The 20,642-nt window shown below is 30.6% G+C and overlaps 1 protein-coding gene across 2 annotated transcripts in view; it reads right to left on the bottom strand.

The window, feature by feature from the left end:
* Positions 1 to 19,513, bottom strand: part of LOC129004336 (lachesin-like) — a 180,872-nt gene extending 161,359 nt beyond the window's left edge. For both annotated transcript variants that reach the window (XM_054432894.1, XM_054432891.1), the window contains exon 1: positions 19,177 to 19,513. The gene's annotated coding sequence lies outside the window, so the exon portion shown is untranslated. The remainder of the gene's footprint in view (positions 1 to 19,176) is intronic.
* Between the last annotated feature and the right edge of the window lie 1,129 nt (positions 19,514 to 20,642).

The following is a 20,642-nucleotide window of genomic DNA, read 5'->3' on the forward strand; positions in this document are numbered from 1 at the left end:
ACTTGCAAAGTTTTTAAACAATGTATTCCTTCCTTATTTGGCTACCATGTAGGTTTAGTGTCAGTGAAACCTCGATAAGAAGACCCTCAATAACAAGTCACTCTTGATAACAAGTGTATTTTTCAAATCCCCTTGAATTTATTTTACCTCTTACATGTTACTGCAAACCTCAATAAGAAGTCAACCTTGATAACCAGACTCTTTTTATAATCCCCTTGAGAGTCTTGTTATCAAGGTTCTACTGTATTTATACACCTATGTATTGAGTATTTTCTGTAAACTATATCGTTCATATATCACTCCGAGTCTGACCTAGAAACTAAACAATTTACCATTCAACACAGTAACATTCCTTAGGGTCATTTAGTATACAACATTGCACTGGGGCAACCTCCAATGGCAAACACTTTGTACTCTATATTGTTTATACGAGTAGATGTTTTAATATATTTACGGAAAGTAAATAAAGATACGTCTTTTAATACTAAAAATTTTAAGTGTTATAAGACGTATCATTATTTACTTTCCGTAAATTTAATAACACGTACAATGCTGATCAAGAAGTTATTCAATATATTTGGATCTATTAAAACTATGTTGATATTTTATTTTTATTAAGTAGTTATTTAGTAGAATCGATACATTTTCATTTCAAAACGTCATCAATAAAATAGTATACATATACATTGTCCTAATATTATATATACTATTACATTAGAGTGATAAGGGAAATGTTCAAATGATGACAAAAGAGCGAAAGCGAAAATGAACATTTACCAAGGGAAGATCCGTTTCATAATGTTAAAGGATTTGAAACAAAAACGATTACATACTACAATTAGTCCGATGTTTTAATAATTTGAGTTATGAAAAGGTTAATGTTGTAAACAGAAGAATTTAACGGTTTAATTTTAATTTCACTATCAAATTATCCTATCAAGAAATTGATACATACCATCACAGTTTCATTATACCTTTGAGAAAACAGATTGATTAATCTAGTATAAACTATTCTCCAATGTTATATTTTCTAATTCCGATACATACATTTTCTTTTAAATATTTCTAGAAACAATCCGGGCCATATGAATGATAGGTTAAGAATTTTCTATCATTTCCTTAACAAGCGCGGCCAACGCTTCATTCGGCCAAAGTTTATTAAGGGACTTGACTGTTCACACAAACATTTACATACAAACACGACAGTAGCTCGAGATACTAAATAAACCTAATTGAATTGCAGACAGCGCCATCTGACAGAGCCAAGAGCTCTCATGTGATATGGAGGAACTTCACTTCTCATTGGGTGATTTAATTTAATTTACTATATTATAATTAAATATAAGCAAATTGGATGATCACAATGTCTGCTTCGTAGTATTAGTTTTCCGTATATATATTTCATGTTTTATTTTCATGCTTAGCTAAATCTTTGGTTCGAAAATTAGGTATGGAAGGTGGAATATTGAATAAATATATTGTTTGCCCACAATATTATATTTATGATATATATGTGAAGACCTATTAGGCTAGTCAAATCGTACATAAAAAGAGGCTAAAATCGCAAAGCGTGATGTATTGCTGCATTTTTAATATGTTGTTGGGACCAGTTAGGGTAACTCAAAACCAAGTTTGCAGCTTCGAGATCCCTGTGCTCCCTGCGTAATAAGTGAAATATTAAAAAAATAATGTACTTTTTTTAGTTTTTGGTCTACAACTTATTAACAGTGCATTTTTCTTAATATCACTCAAATGTAACAATTAAAGTACATAAGATTTCCAACAATTTAAGCATAGTTTCATTTTTGAGTGTCGAATAGTTTTCGAGCAATGATTTTTTAAATTTTAAAATTTGTTTAAAGTAATTACCATAACTTATATTTTTCCTGGGTTGGACCCACACTATTGTGTAATACCCATATTATGGCAGAACTCTTAAAAACTGCTTTTGTAGTAAATTTTATTGGCTTTCGTTTTATCACAAAGCCAAGTCTGTACCTTCAAAACTTTTCTGAAAACTATACAAATAATAATTTATTAATATCACGATTTTTTTATTTAATGAGTTGTAATAATGTCCCCCAACCATTAAGTGATAAAAACGAAATGAGGAAAAACATATTTAAGGTTAAAAGTTATATTTAAAGATAAATTATGACAAAACATTCTCATAATTAGTATTTTGGCTTTTTGGACACTGAAGACTGATTAGAAATGTTTCCTGATTCAAACTCATCGGGTAAAGACATATTATCATCAGGGTCATCTTCATCCTCTTCAATATAGTAGACTCCCCCTTATCCGCACACGTTTTAACCGGACTACACTCAGCGGAAATGACATCTATTTTATCCCCACCGCAGAAAATGATCAAATATATCGGTCTCGGCACTATGCCTTACCGTACCACCTACGGTAGCTACTTCCTATCAGTAAGTAAAAAAGAAAAATATATGTTAAATTAGGGTTTTATTTATATTAGACTTGTTTTCTTTATGTTCAATTTTAGATATAGTTTTTGACGCCACATCAATTGATTTATATACAATATGAAATAAAGACAATTTGATTTGAACACAATTGTTGCGTAACCTGCTACGGTACATAATTTTTTTTGCTGTTTCAAATATTTATATGATGAAAACTTATATAGGGTTGAACTTACATCAATAAGACTCATGCTGATTGCTGATGTACTTTTTCCCGCAGCATCTTTTCCGAGTGCCTGGAAGACGACCTCCTTTTGTTGTGTCAACCTTGTTCACTGGTTAAAAGGACAAGGACGTCACTTGCAGGATTTTGATTAAAACAAATGGAAAAATGCCTTTGTTAAGTTAAACTGGCAAAAGATAAGCTGTATTTTGATCTGCTATTTATATATATAGGGTGAATATTAATGATTTTGTACTGTATTGAAATCGGTCCCGGGGCCAGGTCTTCCCATGAGTACTACGGTATTAGCTTATTCCCTATATAGAAAATTTGCTAAAACCTTATAATTTTGTTTATTTAGATGTCGAAAAAATATCATTATTTATACACAGCCGGGACTGATTTACATTTTTGACATGTAAATGTGTGTGTATGCCCATCAGCACATTAAATAGAGTAAAATAGAGTATGATCGTACTAAAGGGAACGGGATTTTATGGGATTAAAATAGGTTTCCCCATTCTCACCCTAAAAAATTCCTCCTAGGAAGCTAAAGAAAAGTGCATAATTGATTTGTATGGTGGTATGGTGACAACACATTCCACAATGAATTATAAAACCTTCGGTTCCGCCTGTTTGTAAAGGCAGCAGCCAGCGCTAAGGTAAACTAATCACGCTTGCCCACCACCCAAGATGCAGCTTCCTACCACTTATTTCGAGCATACCACCAAGTGCATAAATGGTTAGGTATTGAAAAGGATCCCACAGAGTGGGGTTAGCACAGCAGGATTGGTTCCAGTCACAACCTCATGCAGTCAAGCTCCATCCAACCTTCTGAAACTAATTTCATGTAGGTGCAAAAAGGGATGCACGAGTGCTTGCACATGTCGAAAGGCCGGGCTAAAGTGTTCACCATTATGTACTCCTTGCTCTGCTAAGAATTGCCAAAATGTCACATTACCATTTACAGTATTGAAGAGGATGAAGATGACCCTGACGATAGTATGTCTTTACCCAATGAGTTTGAATCAGGAAACATTTCTAATACCTTACCTTCAGTGTCCAAAAAGCCAAAATACTAAATATAAGAATGTTTTGTCATAATTTATCTTAAATATAACTTTTAACCTTAAATATGTTTTTCCTCATTTCGTTTTTACCACTTAATGGTTGGGGGACATTATTTCAACTCATTAAATAAAAAAATCGTGATATTAATAAATTATTATTTTTATAGTTTTCAGAAAAGTGTGAAGGTACAGACTTGGTTTTGTGATCAAACGAAAGCCAATAAAATTTACTACAAAAGCAGTTTTTAAGAGTACTGCCATAATATGGGTATTACACAATTTGTGTGGGGTCCAACCAGCGAACACATAACACAATTATGTGCTCGCTGGGTCCAACCCAGGAAAAATGTAAGTTATGGAAATTACTTTAAAAAATGTGTAATATTTAAAAAATCATTGCTCGAAAACTATTTGACACTCAAAAATGAAACTATGCTTAAATTGTTGGAAATTTTATGTACTTTAATTGTTACATTTGAGTGATATTAAGAAAAATGCACTGTTAATAAGTTGTAGACCAAAAACTAAAAATAATACGTTATTTTTTTAATATTTTACTTATTACGCAGGGAGCACAGGGATCTCGAAGCTGCAAACTTGGTTTTGAGTTACCCTAACTGGTCCTAACAACATATTATAAATGCAGCAATACATCACACTTTGCGATTTTATTGTCCAATTTGACTGGCCTATATGTACATTCGTTATCTATTTAAATCACGTATTTTTATTAATAAAAAAACATATCGGTGAACTTATGTCTTTAATAATAATTGTCATAGAACCCATGGATTTTGGCTGTTTTTACATGTATGTAAAATAAACAGTTTCTTTATATTATCCTTTAAGAATAATTAGGCTACTGATAAGAATTTAATATTATTGTTTACAATAGAGATTTTTTTAAACAACTGTTACGCATTTTTCTATATACATTAATTAACACAAACGTATTATTGATGGTATAGTTGAAAACAGATTACCAATATGTTAGAATACTAATACAAAACTCCTTAAATAAACTATTTATGCAATTATACAAGAAAGAAGCGTTTAAGAGAGTAAACAGACTTTATTGAGTTTCAAAGTTTACAAATAACTGATGGAAGGTGTCGATTCTTATCATCTAACAAAATTCTTCGTTTCTTCATTTCTAAGATACTTTATTTTTCAATCACATTACTAATTAATTAATATATTGTATACATTACAGTAACGTAAACTAGAAGTTTATTTAGTAAACTAAACGTAAATCTACGGCTGCTCATTGATTTAAAAAAATACAAGTAATGTTAAACTTTTATAGTGAAATCTAGTATTTTTATACATATTGTTTAAGATTTACATTTAAAGAAGTAAGACAAAATAAACAACTAGCCACATTTAGAAACATTTAGCTGAACATAAAAAACCCATACTGATCTTAAACTCCAATGCAATACAATTAATATAAACGTAACTAACTTAATTAACAAATAACATTTATTTGTTCTTTCAGAAAGTCTATATCGCGGCTCTTACTACCCAAGACTACGTAGTACTGTACAGTAATTTGCATACAAACCGTGTGGAAGTGGTATAGACCCTAATAAACATAATTGAATTGCAGAAACGTCTCTTGAAGCCACTTGAGGTCTTTGTTTGTATAGTCATGATTGCTCACTTTGAGAATTGTCCAGCTTTGTTACAAGGACAATTGCAATTAATTATACTTACATTTTGACGATAGCTTAATAATCAAATAAATTTATTAACTAATTAATATCTTTAAACAGTGATTACACATTTTGGTTTTCCCAATATGTAGAATTTGAAATGGAATTACACATATTCTACTTATTTCAAGTTTAAAAATTAAAAATACTTACCTTTATTTTTTGTTGTTGTAAGCTTGAACTCGACTCTAAATATATGTTGTATTAAAAGTTAAACTTTTTAAAGTGCTCTAATAATAGTGTTATTAAAAATCACTTTTTTCTAAACACATCAAGCATTCGATGTATTGTATATAAAACACGATAGCAATATTATGAACCCTGAGTTGTCTTATGATGCTATGCACATAATTTATAATTTCTTGATATTAAATTATCTTTACCAATTTTTTCAACTGATGTCTCTATAGTTATACGCTTTGCAAAACGATGGTTATAATAGTTCAATGTTCGTTTCGTATATTTTTATTTTATTGATGCTCTTACAGTTTTATTTTTAGTTTGTGTTTTAACTGTTACGAATAAAATGTCTAGTGTAAAATATGTTGTAATATTCAAATTTAATTGCAAATTAATTTGGTAAAAATTGTTCTTGGTAGAAGATGGAAAGGTAAAAATTTCTCAAACATTACTGATTGGAACTCATTGGGTGTTGACTAACTACAAACACAATTTATGTGGAATTTATAGTTTTAGTCCTATTGATTAACTATTGCAATATATTATTATTTGACTTAGCAATTCTTTTAAACAGAAATTTTAAGAAAAACTTGTTAAACTTGTTATTATTAACAAGTTCAATTTGTTTTTTTTCTTATTCAAATTATTTGTTATCTTTCCACCTCAACAATAAGCAAAAAGTATTATTATTGCTATTATCTTAACAATAAGAAACAATAATTAGGCCTATTATGCACACTATAATTTGTCATACACAGTTATATTTATTGTTTAAATGAATAAAAAGGAATTTAGAAATATTAACTTAATGTTACTTTTATTGTATATTAAAGGGATTAAAACATAAAAAGTTGAATCCCTTACCAAATTAACGCTTGGTAATAAAGAAGGATATTGTAAAAACTAGTGACAGCTAAACCTGTTGTCTGTATTCGGGCGTTAATTGCCACTGCAGCGCGCTGATGACATTCGTTGAAAACAACATCCCTGCAGAATTGTTGAGTTATATATGAACCTTTGAAATACGATACGGATATAATTAATTCCAACACTTAAAATTATCTTAGTAATTTTCAATCTTTTTTACTAGTTATGGATACTTTTAAATTATAAAATAGGTTACGGAAAGCTTAGAGTTTTTGTGTAGAACTTGACAACAATATTTTAATCAGCTTTGACAAAATGTGTTTATCTAAATTAATAAATCTTAATTATGATACAAAATTAAGGAAAAACAGTACATCTAGCTTTGTACGTATGTTTATACTAAAAAATCATACGTATAAATATAAACTTTAAACTGAAAATGGTTGGTTTGGGAATAACATTTTACTCGAACATATTTTCATTAGCATGACACCATTTACGGAAAGTAATAATGTCCCTGGTGACTTTTCTGTGCCAGAAGCTAAAAGCACTTTTGTTAAAAAAGAGGAAAAAGCTAATATCAACCACTCATTTGTGTAAAACATGCTAGATGTATGTTAAACAAAATAATCTAATTTTTACTAATTGTTAGTATAAAATATATATAAATGCATTAGTTATCAATTAAAATGGATATTTAAATTTGCAAATGTATATTATTTAAAAAGGTTTATAAGTAGTTTAAAACTTTAAAAAATCCATACTAGTGTTTATAAACAGAGACCATAAAAATAATATTAAACATAACCAACCATAATTAAATTGGAAATAAGCATAATTAAAAATACATCTTCTAGTGCCCAACTACCATTTTCGATCAAGCAATTTTGTTAGTGATTAAGTGTATTATAATTTACTGTAAAAATGTATTCTTTACTGTAAAGGTGAATCCAATGATGATTTTGGCAAATTTACAACAATTTTTTTACAGAAAATAATGTATACTTATTGATGTTTTCAATTACCTACCCATTACACATATTTATATATGTAGCAAACCCCTTTTAGAACCTTACACTATAAATTACTTATGGAAATATTTTAACCTGTAATTTCTAAAAAAGGTGGATTTGTTATTTTAAGATATGATTCAGCAAACACCAGTGATGAGGCTTTCAAAAACTAATTATGACCTATACTTTAACAAAAATCGTAAAGTAATGTCGATTTAAAAGTAAGTTTAAGCCCTCATTAGGCTCATATTAGCGAGAATCTCCGGCTTTTAGGCCTTCCCATCAAGGCAAAATGGTTGGTCTCATACTTTATACTTTCCTGGTCTTTGCCAGCCTACGCTTCATTACCCTTTTTTAACAAAAAATACCTCTTTGTTGATAACATCATAAGGCTATTCTCAATTTGATGGTTTTTAGCCTCTATCATACTTTCCCCCCCCCCCCCTACTAATTAGAGTTGTTTTTACCATCAGAGTTATTTTTTTAAACTTACTTAAGTTACTAACATGAGGTTTTTCATTCCAATTATAACCAGAACCTTTCACCCAAGTTACCAACGATACAACGATTATACCTCCGACGATTAAAAAAACAATAGTATAGATATTAAGATGAGGGAAGTCTCTGTATTATTAAACGCCCTTGGCCTAAATGATTACAGTAGTAAAGGCCACTTTTTTATGATGGAAAATAATCCTCGTATGAGCCTTTACGTATTAAATTAAGCTTAACATTTATCAATATTTTATTTTAGGTAGAAAAAATACTAGAGGCCTTACACGCAAACCGTTATGAATTAGTACGAGTGTTCTGGCTTAAAACATTTTTTTTGCTAACTCTGTCAGATTGTTTAGTGCTAATTTGAGCTTCTTTGAGTTAAAATTTACATTTTATCCTTAAATTTGCTGTTAACACAATACAATAAAAACTTAATAAGAAATAACTGTAGGGATGATATAACTTTCATCTGTCTATCGTATTCCCTATATCGCGATTTTATTGTCTAGCAATGTCAACGTATAACTAGGGTAAATGTATAAGTATTTGTCCAATATGTTATAATCGCCAGGCCGCGTTATTCTAAAAAAATATTGGTACACAGAATGTACACTAACGATATAAAATACAATTCAAGAACAATACTGTTAAGAAAGTACTACCTCTTTAACATTGCTGCAGCGACGCAGATATGAGGATTAGACGATACCAAGCGAGACTGAAGATTAGGAGTTAGTACTGAGCTAAATTGAAACTCCATGTTTTATAATTGGAAATATAACTTTGTAGCACTATAAGACACTAGTTATCATACCAAAGAATATATAGTTCGAACAGTAAGAGAAGGATTAAATTTACAGGGCAGTTTGGGAAACATCCCATTGTAGGCGGAATGTTGATGTCCTAGGAGAATAAATCTTGAGTATGTTTCAAGTATTACATACACTTTCCGTCATATACAGGACGAACAACTAAAATGCTGAAAAAACCGTATTTTATATAAGGCATACTAATAAATTACAGCTGTGATTTTTTGTTTGTTTTAATTACAAAACAATCACTACTCATAACTTCTTAAAAGAGGGGTTTTCGTTTATAACCTCTTATTGCCACTGCTGACAGTGGTGCAACAAAACATTGTACTAAAACACTAATTGCACCATTGAACAATTAAATTGGTCTGAACAGCTGATTAGTTTAGGTTCGAATCAATACAATTTTACTTCTTCTCTCTCAATCCTTGAACCTCATTGGTCCGTTACCCGTGTTGTTATGAGTAACTGTTATTAAAGTAAACAATGATGTGATGAGAAAATTTGCAATTCTGATAACTGAACTGAAACGGCTACTTTAAAAGACGGTCTTAGTAAAATATACTTTACGGGAAGATATTGTTGCGTTATAGCAGAGGAATTAAGAGGCGTCATAAAAAGTGGAAGTAGCCATTAACATTGGCATGATGGAGAGGCTTGTAAACGAAAGAGTTTTTGTGTTTAATAAGGCATCTTATCGAGAGCTTAAACCAGGCTGAAACTTTTATATGAATAATAACTTTAATACAGGCTTGGATTTTGTTAATTCTGTCTGTATTGTGCAAAATAATTTGGTCCAGTTTGGTGCCATCAGTCCATTATTTTTTAATAATATAATATATAATTTTACACTTTAAATCTATGTATCCATAATTTTTCATGCTTTAACTAATCAAATCTAGCTATTGAAAGGGAGTATTTGTAAAAGACACTTTTGTAGGTACATAATCAGTTTTGTAGATGTTTATTAATATTAAAATGTACTAAGATATTGAAATATCAGTAAGGACAACCGCTTTAATATGTTAAACTTTTGCTCAATGTCTTTTGCCACGTCATTTTAAGTGCTCAGCTTAGTTCGTTATATCTCACACTTTTCTAACCAGGAATATATCAGTCGTAAGTTATTTGTAGATTGCTTGTTTATAAATAAACATCTATCGGTATTTGCATATACAAATACATTTGGGAAAAAAACTTATTTAATATCACTCTTTACAATTAGTATGAACCCATAAAAATGTAGTGTTATTGTACTTAAATACAAGTCAAAGGTGTTTAATTATTAAACGCGTTTGTGATTCAATAATGTGGCTTGTAATTTATATAGGTATGCTGCAACCGGAATTTTTAATTACTTTTAATGTTTAGCTAAACCTGATTAAAAGCAAATATTTTGTGAAAGGTGTATAAAAAAGCCAAACATTCTGGATTGCAAACATCAAGAAATATTTCAGAAATGATTTTTTTGTGTTTTTCATTTTGTCATACAGCTGGTTTAACTTTTTCAAGTTACCGTATATTTAATAAGAGCAAGGTTTGTAGTCTGTAAAGTTAATATAATTAGAGCAATTTGAAAAAGTTTAATGTAACACTTTTTAAAACGGGTATATTAAAAGTGCTTTGACAATACACTAAGTTAATTAACTAAAGCGTGTATCCTCCGTTTGGGTGTTCAAAAATCCCACCTAATATAATTTATTTCCATTGTAATATTTTGTCACATGGAAATTGAAAATTAGATTTTAATTACTTCTCGATTAATAAACCCTAGTTTTAATTTGTGTTGCGAGTTTTCTTTGTAGGGCTGTTTACTAATTAATGAAGTGTATCACGTAACTTTGTACACGAACCATAGTGGACTTGATTTTGTATTTTAATTATGAAAAATGTTTTGCATTGCCTGTTTGTAAGCTGCTAATTATTGAATTTTGATTTTCATCAGTGAGCAAAAAAGAATTCTAATGTAGTAACTATTCTTCCAGTCAAAAGATTTGTCTAAGTCACTCTAAAGAACATTATAGCCGCAGCCAATAAAAATATATTTACTGAAGCTGCTGAAGTGGAATTAACTCATATTTTTCTAATTTATGAACGTAATTTGAACTCTTCTATCCAATATGATTTACTTATGGGTTTTAAATGTTTACAGATTAAACAAAGGGTACGAAATAATCATTTTAACGGCATGATAAAATTAAACAGTATAGAAGGATAGATTTTTTTCAATAGACTAACTTTTTTAAATTCAGTTATTTCCATTTCTTGTGTACTTGAATTATTTCCTTTTGACACGATAGGTGTATCGAAATAATGTTGTTATCTAAACGTTCTAGGCAAATATCCAATGCCCAAATAAGTAAGCCTGTATGATCATTCACGTATTCTCTCTGCTGTTTTAAGTTCGAACAAGTACCTTAATTAATAAACAAATTTTGAGATTAGTGGAAATGACAGTGTTAGCTTACGTAAATGACCGTTTAGGTCATTTCTGAAGTTTAATTACTCAAATAACGCTTGAAAAATTAAATTAAATTTTCAAATAACTATATTATTTGTATTTTGTTGCTTATAGTAAACAGAATTATGTGCATTATATATTTGAAAGGTTAGAGTTCGTAAATTCATGATTTAAGAAATCGGTGTCAAGGTTTCTAATATGTTTTTTTTACGGAAGCCAATTATGTGAATATAATTCACAGCTGTATTTCTCTCGTAGTATGGGGATTTACAAAAACATACGTATCCCAATATTGTGCTGTTTTTTTTTTGTTTTTTTTTTAGATTAAACCCGAATAACATAATTATTGTAATTCTAAAAGCCATACAAAATAAACTTTAGTTTAGGGATATTTCCAAAAATAAAGCAGTTTTAAAGTCAATATAATGAAATTTTATAAGGAAACCTGGCTTAAGTCACACTGCCTTATGTTACTGTTAAACTATGCGTTAAAAATGTCAACACAAGGGAAATCAGATAACCTAAACGGTTATCTGATTTCCCTTGGATAAATGAGGTAAACCCTCATTTATCCATTATATATCTATTGGATAAAAAAAATATTATATTTATCCCTGTTTTACAATTTAGACTCGAATAAAATAGTTTTATTTTTTATTTTAGAAACTTAAAATTGGGTTTGCTGCTCCTGGAAAAGGAAGAATTCTATTATTGACCTCAAATTATCATTTCTTCTATCGGGTCTCCGTAGCATATCATGTGTCCAAAAAAGCTTACTAAACGACATGTTAATGTTTAGTAGCAGATGTCAAGATGAATCATTTTAATGCATTGTACACAGTAAGAGTTAATTGGCGGCTAGACACGTTTACTACCCCATTACAATGCAAAACACTGCGCAAACTGCTTCACCATGCTCTCCATCTCTGAGCGTGGAATAATCATGATAATGCTCTCAAATATATCCTCCAAGCTACTCAAATCACAGTAGGAGTATAAAAGTGAAATCGGTGTTGGTTAGAGTAAAAATAGTTTAAGGGTGCTTTATCATGTGATCAATTCTATTTATTTACCTTGATGTCCGACCTTATCATCCCAGTGTCTAGCATGGATTCGCTTTAACAGGCTAAGCCAAGAGCCTAGATGGTAGCGGTATTTTTACATAAGTACAACCATTTGGTGATTGGTGGGATTTGAACCGAGGACCTTGTGGGATGAAGTCCCGAACTATATCACTAGTTCACCTCACATCCATGCCAATCACTACAGTACGGTCCACGAGAGTCTGCAGTTGAGAGAGGAGCCTATTTACTACGTGAGCCAATGAGGACTGCGAGTTGTTGCCACATCTTACCAGCTGATTTAAAAATATTGCTTTAGTAAATTTAAGTGTTGTCAACAGGCGATATGACAACGTTGCACTAGTTCTGTCTTGTGATTGGCTGACGCCAACTGCAGATTCTCGTGGTCCCGACTGCAAGTTATTTAATTATGGTTACTTTTTAGTTTCAACTAACATACAAAATCTGTATTGGACATAAAAAAGCGGAATTCAATGAAACAAGTATAATCGAAAGGTTGACCGAAATATGATTTTTGACTTACTCCCCCTAACCTCCTGACATCAAAAAAAAAATCACTATATGTTAGCTAACACAATTGAAATTGATTTTTCATTCCCGCAAAGACCCAAAGTGTCGATGGTGAACTTGAATTGAGCTGTATTAGTTTGTGTTCAGTGTTTACGTATATTTTTGAAATTTCTTCTTGATTATTTTATTAATTATAAATCTATGAATTAACTATAAGCTTCACAACATATTTTTTGCCGAAAATTACATTGTAACTAAATGTACTGAACATTGAAACAATCAAAGTCGTTGAGGGTAAAATATGTCTTAATCCGGTCTTAACCCCGTTGGTGACTAATTAAAAGTTAACAAACGTAGTCAAGTGAAAAAATTCCATGTGAAATTAAAATCATAAATTCGTACTCGAGTAAAATTAAAGACAAGAAAATACGAATATTTATGAAACACCTAAAGACCCTTCTGTGAAGCATATTTATCAAATGTTAATATCTTCCAAGTCCAGCAATGTAAATGAAGGCTTACGTCGTAGACTCTGTAATTTATGTATGTAGCCAACTGCATTACTCTAGCACTGTTGTTCTGGAGTTGGTAAATGTAAATATAGTTCGCTATGTTCATTACTGCACTGAGCATAAAGGGTGAAATTAACCTTTTCTAGGTATTACGAGATAATATTAATACATATATGTATTCCTAAATATCATATTAGTCTACTCAAATGTCTAGATCCGAAAGTAAAAGTTGTCTTAACTGAGCAAAGGGTTTTTTTATAAAATTGTAGCTAAGCAAGTCTCAATATTTTTTTAACGTAGCTCTACAATGAAGTATTTTAAACAAAACACAGATTCAATATTATCAGCATGTTATCCAAGATTTGTTGAACTTTCTGTCAGCTTAGAAACTAAGGCAAAATACTACTGTCTATGTTACTGTATATCAGTTATTAATAATAATCAAAAAGAACCAATACGGTCTAATTTATTACTTTTGATTGTGGTTACTCTTACTTCTAACTTCTTATTTATAGTATTAAAACTTGGAAGTAAGAACTTTTTCACTTTAAGGATTGAAATACTCAACGAACTCTACAAATGTACCATACACGAGCTGAAAAGGATTAATTTTGCTTTATTTTGAATCCTACCTGGTATTGTTTGCCAGTTATTATCATCACCGTCTACTTAAACAGTAACAAAACGGGTCGTCAGTTTTCAAGCTATGCAGAATCTAAAGTTTTTTGTGTACTGTTGTGTTTCTGTCCTGTTTTTTATAATGTATATTTAATATGTTAGGTAGTTATTTAAATCCTGACGCAATAAAAATGAAGCCTTTTCGTATTATATAAAAAAAATTGTTGATTGGCGGATTTTGAAGCCATAACCGTAGAGACCAAAGGGTGTTCTACTAATAGACCAGTTAGCTTCCCTTCCTCGAAGAGTCTATCTCCACGATTTCTAAAATCTGGAATACATAGAGCTACTTAAAGTTAATTCTCATTTAGGCAAACTATCTAAAGCCCATTTTAAGGTATTTTATTTACAATGGCAATCATAGCTTTTTTAAAGTAAATTTATTTAACATAATATTGAATGTCAATATAATGTATGTTTTTATTGAAATGAACGTGATATACAATGTCACATTTAATTCTAAATAAAACTCATACACCCTCCTAGATGTTTCGTTATTGCTTTCTGACTATTATTAGATGTGTAGAATTTATTAGGAAATTATAACAACTCTAGGGCACTTATAATTTCAGGAGAGAAGATTTGCTTAAATACCTGAAATACTTGAAAGTTTGGCGTTCTCTTTGTGATTGATGCAACAGCATCTCCCGGAACGAAAATAGAATGTTTTTTTCGTCCGCGTTCTACAGATAGACAGGTAGCAACACTTTGTAAGTTTTTCTACATATTGTGGGTATTAACATTGGTCGCTTATGATATTTGTTGAGCACCGATACTTACTGGTATTTTAGCAATATGTGATGATTGAAATAATGTGTATCACATTACCTAGTTTTTTTTTTTTTTTACTTTGGTACAATGAAATGGTTTGCCAACCAGCATAGCTTCAATCCTTCTAGCACATTTTAATACATGTCGCTATTTTTTAGAATATTTAGCAAATAGATTCTTGTATTCTCACATAGTATCGTGTTATTTTTAAATATCGATATCACAATATGATTTTAGCTTACAATCGTCACTTTGTAATTGGATAAATGTTTGTAAAGCTGAAACATTGTCTTTTAAATCAAGAATTAAACATTAATCAAACAACATTAATTAAACTTTTACTTGGCTAACTTTTGGCTAAATTAAATATGTATAGACGTAGGCATGAGCCTGGGATTGTTTTTCACGTTACATCAGGCTAGACCTAAGGGTTACGGCATTATCACTTCGATAAAATACAATTGGTGACTTGGCGGGATTTGAACCCGGGACTGAAGTCCCGCGCTCTAACCACTACACCAGCTCACTCCTCCATTAAGTGAAACATGAAGAAATTCTTTAAAACATATTAGTCAAATATTTAATAAGTTGTCTTAGATACACTATTTATGTACGCAGCCAACTGCAAAGCATTGGTACGGAATTTTTAAACTTTAGTAGAACACCAAAAGTCGAATCAAATTACTTTTGAACTTGTTTCAAAGATATGCTCAAATTATAACCTGTTAAGTAATTATATTAACTTTAATTGGTTGGGGAAAAATTATAATAAAATAAAGTAAATACCGCTAATTGGTGAGATGAAATTACACTTTTAATAATCTAAATGGAATGAAAGCGATAACGTAAAGCTTGCCAATATGTATAAAATAGATTTGATGGATTTCCCTTAATCCGGTATTTTTCAATCGCAATTCCCGAAAATCGTTTGCGATTTCGATGAAACTTCATACTTCACTTTGATCCTACCAATAAACTAAATTAAAAGTTTTTTTTAACTATTTTATTAGTTAACTCATTTTCTCTTATAATTTGAAATCCATAACGCTTATGGCATAACAATCATACTATATTGTCTTAGTTTTCTATCCTAGGAATTTTGTAGGATCGTCATTAGATTTTTTACGATAAAATATCAACGCACACTTAAAGGTCTTACCATATCGAAACGGTTCAGATTTTATGCGGTCTTATGCGCGCAGAGAATATAAGAATTTTTTTTACTTGTTTGTTTAATTATGTTGCTATTTCTATCATAGACCTGCGTCTTGGTAAATTACTCAAAAATTATTTAAGTTCCTACTGTTAGGAACACATCCTTTGTTGTATTTTATATTTTATTTTTATTGTAAAACTATAAATAATAAAAGCATTTGACCATGTTATGGAAATATGTCGGTACACAAAAAAATTATCAATTTACTATTAGGAGTAACGCAGAACCAATGTAGAACACGTTTTTTTAGACTAAATCTAGTGAAGTTCCAGCTTTCCAAATTTATCCGTTAACTTTTTTTCTCAAAGTGTCTTAAAAATTGTTTTTTTGCAAAGTATGGAATTAATAATAGCAGTAAAGCAGAAAAAACTAGAAATTTAAACAATGAACAAAGTGAAATTGTACATTCTTTGCCAATCTATGAAACTATTCGTTTCGTTATGGTATTTTTTCATACGAAATTAACGGTGATTGGTTGTGGGTTATTTGTTAATTCATTGGTTTGCCTGCTTTACCATAAGTTTAATGATTTCTAGTTAAACGCGAGTTAAATTTGTACTATCCTTACCTTTCTTTATTGTAATTTTTAAGTTTTTTTAACTATTTCATGATTAACTAAATAAACTAAGCAAATGCAAATAACAGCTGTTTAAAGATATTGTATCTACTAACACTTCCGGTAAGTTATTTGTTCGGCCCCCCACCCCCATTTCTTTTTTTTAACTGAAATCGGATTTTTCAATGGGATACAATAGTTAAATTGGTCTAGAGACGAATTTCCCAGATCCCAATTTTATTTTGGCAAATCTACAAATATAAGAGTATTTAACTATACTTATTTAACTGATATCTAAAGTGAAACAGGTCAACAAATGTATACACAATGTATCACAGATTCCACTTCAGGAGAAAAAAAACTACAATTAATTAAATATACGATAAAGCAATACATTTTAATTAAAAATAAACGCATGTTTGTAGTGTTATTCACGTTAGTAGATTATTCAAAATGCTATGCGAGGGGGGGGAATAGGTCCACGACGTAGTATACCTAGACAAAATAAAATTGGTTTATTGAAGTCCGTGTCATGATAACAGCTTTCTTCTCAAACAAACAATTTAGACAACAACTGCAACTAAAAAAAGTCTTAAAATAAAACCAATTTATTTAAGATTGTATTATGATGATCAAATTTAAATGAATTTAAATCCAAGTAAAATATAAATGAACGGTCGCCTAAAAGGTTAAAGCCATTATAGTAGCTTAGGGGATTTAATCAATTAACTATCGCAATTGGCTTTTAAATTTGCTGCTCCTAATGGAACCGTATCATACAAATAGGTTCTTAGTGGAATATTAGCTCTGGTTATCAGAAATAACTGCTACTGTTATCTCCTTTTCGTACAGAAAATTGCACTCTAAACATTGATCGTTCCTATTTGAAGCAAAACATGATAATACTCTTTGTTTAAACATAAAAAAAATATGTTTTTGGTACAATGACACAATATGAAGGCAATAAATAAAATCTACTGAAAAATAGCATATTCATTGTTATTTGATCATAAAAAAAATGTTTTTTAAATTATAATCAACTAGAGGACCCATGCTGCTCCACAGCATTAAAATACATATGTAATATCCGAGAAATATTCAAATCAATGATTTTTGATTGAGTAATTCAGTATATATGTATGCAGGTTAAGTGTAACTGTGCCTGTTGAAATAAAAAAAATTCATTTCATTTCATTTCACCTTCACATGCTAGAACCTTAGAAACGGAAGTGTTCTACACATTACTTCAGACTAGTCCAAAAGGGTCGTGGCATTATCATATAGATAAAATCCATTGATGGTTGGCTGGACTTGAATCCGGAACCTCAGGCTCCGAGGCCCCAACTCTATCCCGTACAAATCTATTAAATTATGGATGTTTCTAGGTGTCTATTACCATAGAAGGTTCCCTCCTAAGCATCTAAAAAGTCCCGAAAGACTTAGGTCTATAAATATCGATTTTATACAAAATAAAAAAATGAATGCAAGTTAAACATAGTGTTTACATGATAATTTTCCTCCATGTCTACTAAAAATAGCGTTCTGCCATAAAAATGTTGTTTTCTAAATATAAAACGTCGGAGGATGAAAAAACCTTGCAGATGTATTGAACTTTATGACGATTCTATACGAACTAAACATATTTTGACATAATATAATTACAGATTTTATTTTAATATTCTAAATGTAAGGTCACGCCGAAAACTCTTTTAAACTTTAAATTATCCCTCCAACAATTTAACTGGGAATAACCATTCGTAAGAAATTACTTTTTCCCTTATTTCTTGGAAGTATTTAAAGCACATGATAATACAGATAGTTTTTAATTATAATCAAAACCCAAAGACTATGATTTTGTTGTTTTTAGTTAAACTAATCTATATTAGCAATACGTATATACAGCTCTTTGGTAAAAATAGGTAACAGGTTAAGAAACTTCTTTATTGGTGTTATTTATTTTTAAGGTGGCATCTACAATAATAATCGTCAAAGACAATTATTTCTGTTTCTGAAACGTATGCCCCAATAAATTTACAACTACATAAAACTTTGCTAAATAACAGTTGTGTCTGTAACTGTCTAAATAAATCTTTGTTATTCCCAAATGCAATCTAAATACGCTACCTGTTCCCTCTTAACGTAGATTTGTAAAGATTCAACAAAGAGTAACTGTATATACAGACTATTGGATTTTTTATATTGAAAATAAATCTTTTAATGTCATTGACGACCATAAATGTAAGTGGTTTTGAAGAAATCAAAGAAAATTCTCATTATTCTTAAGAGTAATCTAAATACGAAACACGTGCAGTTCTTTGTTGACGTTGGTTTTAAGATTCAATCACAAATAAAATTACGCCCAATTATAACTGGTTTATATAAAATTTGTTTCTTTGGTGTCTAAATACTTTGATAATTAATTACAGCTAAGTTATAGTCTGTAAGTAACCTTTTAAACTTTTTAGTACTAAAGTAATCCAAATTAACACGAGAGGTATAGTTCTTTGTTTACGTAGCAATTTTCTAACCGAAAACTACATTGTAAGTACTAAAGCTATAACCAGCTCTGACGTTGGCCCCTACCGTTTTCACTGGTGCGACATCTGGAGGGACGCACTATTTTAGTCACAGTATCCAAGAGAGCACGTGGCCACGGTGCGATCCGGACGTACACTGCTCCAGACACAGGCTCCCATCCCCTCCCCTCCCACCCATCACTCCCTGGGGGGGGGGGGAGGGGGAGGCAGGCGCACTAACACTTCACCAATAATATTTTCCTTTATCTGCTCCCACTTCTTATCTCCACTGTTAAGTGCTCGACTTCTTACCAACCCTCCACTAAAAAGTCCCCTCTTTTACCCATCAGCTGAAATCTTGTAGCCCTAAAGCCTTAATCATTTCTTTTTCCGGAACAGCTGCCGACGTCGAATCCCCAGCGACTTGTCTTAAACGCTGAATTATTCTTCCCTAATCCATCAGCCCCAATTACAACAGGGCTAATCTTACACTCTGGAATATTTTAACGGAAATTTCAATCACCGTGATTTAATTAACGGAAGTTGGATTGAATTTATCCATGAAGAGAGAGGGTTGATGGTTATTAATTGTAGAATGTGCGATTTTGTTTAAAATATCTAACATTAGTAATTATTTTAGGACTAGATAACTTTTCAACATTATATTTTCATTCAGTGTGGTTACATTTTAAAATGCAATGTATTGCTTTACAATATCGTGCTATATTGGACCAAACACCTTAAGGTAATCAACTAACTGTGAATGTGCCTAAGGTGTAAAATTGTGTATTGCATGGTTGCAAAAAGATTTTTTCAACTGTGTAAAAACTGCTTTAGCCTGATTATCAAACTTTTTTGATGTTAAACCCCTTAAAAAAGGTAACTTTCCATTTTTCAGTATCGCCTAAGGCATCTGTTAGCCTCTAATCCCTGCTGGTCCAGTAAATTTAATTATTGTTTAAAATTATTGTTGTAATGTTTACAAATGCATTGTAAATGCCTATCTATATACTTACCCCAATAGGAATAAATGTTGTTTACAAAACAATTTTTTTTAAATAAATGGTTGTAAAGATGCAGATGCATAAAAGATAGATTTTCATCTTCAAAGCAGCATTGACATGTCTGACCCATGAAAGAGAGACTCATAGTAGCTTAGATTGTTATTTTGGTTATATTGATTCGAATTATGATATTCAAATAACTAAAAAATTCTAACTTAATACGATTACAACAAAGGAAACATTGTTCAAAGGTTTATTGCGGACATTTTCCATCACGATTGTAAAAAACAATACACCCTACACAATCGTGATGGAAAATATCCGCAATAAACCTTTGAACAACATTAACTCACCATCACCAACAATGAACTTCAAACAAAGAAAGGAAACGTAATTGAAAAGAAACTTAACTTTAATTTTAACAATTAAAACAGTAAGCTTATGAGTACAACTTCGAATCCTTAGTAAATATTTATGTATTTATTTATTGCCAACGGATTTCACCAATTTACAATATTGAATTACAATA

Source organism: Macrosteles quadrilineatus, unplaced genomic scaffold, assembly GCF_028750875.1.
Source record: "Macrosteles quadrilineatus isolate MER2022 unplaced genomic scaffold, UCM_ALF_1.0 Scaffold_9__3_contigs__length_116548681, whole genome shotgun sequence".
Taxonomy (NCBI): domain Eukaryota; kingdom Metazoa; phylum Arthropoda; class Insecta; order Hemiptera; family Cicadellidae; genus Macrosteles; species Macrosteles quadrilineatus.